Source organism: Acyrthosiphon pisum, chromosome X, assembly GCF_005508785.2.
Source record: "Acyrthosiphon pisum isolate AL4f chromosome X, pea_aphid_22Mar2018_4r6ur, whole genome shotgun sequence".
Lineage (NCBI taxonomy): Eukaryota > Metazoa > Arthropoda > Insecta > Hemiptera > Aphididae > Acyrthosiphon > Acyrthosiphon pisum.
Window position 1 is genome coordinate 60243477 of NC_042493.1, and position 3966 is coordinate 60247442.

The 3966-nt window shown below is 24.9% G+C and overlaps 1 long non-coding RNA gene across 1 annotated transcript; it reads left to right on the forward strand.

Annotated features, from left to right (window-relative positions):
• Nucleotides 1-441: 441 nt before the first annotated feature.
• Nucleotides 442-1441, forward strand: LOC107884880. Its single transcript, XR_001680205.2, has 4 exons — nt 442-659; nt 734-923; nt 981-1166; nt 1224-1441. It is a non-coding gene; the product is annotated as an uncharacterized LOC107884880 (long non-coding RNA).
• The last annotated feature ends 2525 nt before the right edge of the window (nt 1442-3966 follow it).

Below are 3966 nucleotides of genomic sequence, written 5' to 3' on the forward strand. Positions count from 1 at the left end.
CTACACACATATGTTGATTATGTTAGTTAACTAACTGTTTACCCCTCCAAAGCGTTATCATAATAAATAAATAACACTTAGTTATGTTACAGTTACTTAAAAATATATGTTTACAAGAATTACAATTAAATGTATTTTTTTTGTTTCTTATAGTCAGAAAAAGAGGGTTTCGAGTTCCAGATTAAATAGGATATTAATGTATAACATGGACTACTCAATTATGTTTTCTTCAGTTCATACATATATTTTGTCATTACCAGTTTCTGATAAATGAAATTACACAACTGAATAATAATTAATTTTAATAATATTTTTATCATTTTTGAAATGAATTTTGATTGCGAGGAATGAAACATTAAATTATTGTTAAGATTGTAAGAAACAAATTATTGTTTATAAAAATACTATAAATTTAAATTAAGTTAAGTTAAGTTGTACCTTTGTAAACGTTTACAATCAACTTTTGACTTAAAACAATCTTGTGTTCACTTAACTTAGCTTATCTTGAGTTAATCATATTTATTAACAATTACAAATCTTAGTGTTAACTCCACCATTGACGGTCCTCAGTCCGTATGAAAAAGGAGGAAGGGCGCTTTAGACATTTTTCTTTTTTAGTTGAAGTATTAAAAATTAATCATGCTTCTCTTGGTTTTAAAGTATTGTATTGTTCTTTTAAATTGTTTTTAAATCTTAATATTATTATCTATATTGTGTTTTTTTTATTTTGTAGGATATACTATACTACCATTGTCCAACTGTGAAGAAGTAGGTAGGTAGCCAATTTTAATAGTGCAGATCTTTGAAGACCAGGGTGTGTAAATGTGAATTGGAAAGTGGCAACATATACCTAGTTCAGACTTCAGAAATGTAGTTAGACATGAGTTATGGAAATTGGATTCATTAATTTTTGGACATTCAAAGTAACTTTATGATAAACATTAGTAAAACCCTAATAAATGCATTTTTTTATTTTGTAGACTATACCATACTACCATTGTCCAATTGTGAAGAAGTAGGTAGCTAATTTTAATAGTGCAGATCTTCATAGACTTGGATGTATATATGTGAATTGGAAAGTGGCAACATATACCTAGTTCAGACTTCAGAAATGTAGTTAGACATGAGTTATGGAAATTGGATTCATTAATTTTTGGACATTCAAAGTAACTTTATGATAAACATTAGTAAAACCCTAATAAATGCATTTTTTTATTTTGTAGACTATACCATACTACCATTGTCCAATTGTGAAGAAGTAGGTAGCTAATTTTAATAGTGCAGATCTTCATAGACTTGGATGTATATATGTGAATTGGAAAGTGGCAACATATACCTAGTTCAGACTTCAGAAATGTAGTTAGATATGAGTTATGGAAATTGGATTCATTAATTTTTGGACATTCAAAATAACTTTATGATAAACATTAGTAAGACCCTAATAAATGTATTTTCTATCTAATAATTGTATTAAATATAATTGAATAAGATTTTATATTTAACTTATGATTAATACAGCAAATAACTAAATTACTAATTGGTACAATTTGAATATTCCAATTCAAAATTATTCAAAGAACTTTGCATTTCAACATTTCTAAAACAAATAATATATTGATATTAATAATAATAATAAACTTTATATACCTAACGGAATATAATTTCAATTTAATTTTAAATATTCAGTATGGTACAGACATACAGTGTAAAATATACATAATTATAATATTTAATATACAGATTTACAATAAATAGTTTAAATTTAAATATAATAATAATAATGACAAAGTTTAACACTTAAACCATAATAGCCTATATCAATGGTGTTCCACAGATTCTGAAATTTTTTAAAATTTTGTTCTTTACTTTTATAATGTTTAGTGACTAATACGTATGTAAACTGTTTTGTGCTAAATATGCATTGTTTAATACATTATAAAGTTTAAAAACTTATATAAATGCTGTTTTATTTTACAGCTGTTACGTAAAAATCTTATAAAATATTAAATGTAATATACATTATTATTATAATAGTTAAATGTAATTTAATTAGTTATTACTATTATTATTAGAAAAAAAGAAGTTTTTTGTTGTTGAATGCTAGAGACTAACAATACCGCAATTTACACAATTGATATCTTAATATGTTATAAATAATACACAATACTTTGGTACAATATAAAACTCAATTAAGTTTAAAAAAAATTTCCGATTGTATATGATTATACCAAATAAATATAGATCACAGTATGTACTTAAAAATAAATCTGCTTGGATACAACAATTCAGTTATTAGTATTAATTGTATGTGTATATTAAATATGCATTATATTGGTATGATAGGTAGTAATTTGTTTTGAATTTCACAATATAACTTCAGCAATATTTATACGAGATAAATATTTCAATTTTAACGACATTGAACATAAGGAACAATAATAATTTAATATTTAATAAATATTAAATTATTATTATTTATTAATCATTTTTTAATAATATAATAATTTATTTCCATTGTTAATTATTCAAATAATGAATCGTTATATGTAAGATTGTTTATTTAAGTTCAAGAAGTTGAGATGTAGGGTGTAGAATGTCCAAAACATGTATATTGTAATTTTATTGAATTTATGTTTCAATATTTGGTTTAAAATAAGACATATTGAAAAAATTTCGGGGGGATCCATATCCCCTGTACCACCCTCAGATACGGCCTTGCTCAGTTGTGAAATTATATTTGTATTTTGTATATTATAATAATATAATAATATAATATATTGAAAATTAAAATATTTTTAAATTCGGCGGCCAGTGATAAATGTTATTTGTTGTTTATTCCAAGCCAAATTGATATTATATTTTTCATCTATGAAAGTGATATTAACCGTTTTTTTCTAGTGATATAAACCGTTTTTATTTATTGTCTGGTTTATTATTTTAGTTTGTTATCATAGGTAATCGTAATTAATTACTTCAGTTACTTTTCTTTCAATATCATAAATTTGGATTCTTTATTAGGTGGGCGGTGGCTAAAGTAATAATAGGAAATTGGTAAATGGTACCTCTTTGATTGTTGATATAATGATATTAATAATGTCTTAGGTACGTATGGGGGTTAAACAAAACTGTGTAATGAAAAAAGTGCAATGTTTTGGGGCGCTCTTCTCGTAGTGGGATAAATTTGAAATTTGAACCATATAGGTTCCTTATATTGGTAGGTATCGCATGCTAAGTATAAATTTAGGGGTTGAAATTCATAACCCTTTATATTTTTTAGTTTTGGTCATTTACATTTTATTTTGTACTTTTCCTATCATACTTTTCTTAAAATAGCATTAATTTGGATTTTTTATTAGGTGGCTAAGGTAATACCCACCTAATGGTATTTGATTCTTGTTATAATAATATTGGAAATCTGTAATTAACTCAGATTAAAATTATGCCCAAGTTAGGTACATACAACAAACTTATATTGAGATTGACTATTTATCTAATCATCATGCAAATAGTTTATTTTAAATCACGGTTATTAAATAATTCTTAAAGAATTTCAACTGCTAAATTCATACTTTGCATGCGATACCTACCAATATAGAGAACTTATGGTTCTAATATCAAGTTATAAAAGTTAGTTATAAGAAAAAATTATTTAGCTCTTGTCAATTAAATCTATACTAATTATTTCAATTTAAAGTATTAATGCATATTTTAATAAACTTGGAGGACCATAGTTTAAACTAGCGGACCAAAATTGATGATTTGACTATCAACATTTTTTTTTGTGTCTTGTTCGTTGGGAAAGTGAATCTAGTTGGTGCATTGGGGAAGTAAAAGTCCTATATATTCCAGTAGTTTTCAAGAGCGCCGGAAAAAACAAAAATATATTAATGAAAACCGGAAATTTTCATGCGAAATTGGTTTATGACAAAATCATAAAAATGGTTTTTGGGGGTTACTCTAAGACAA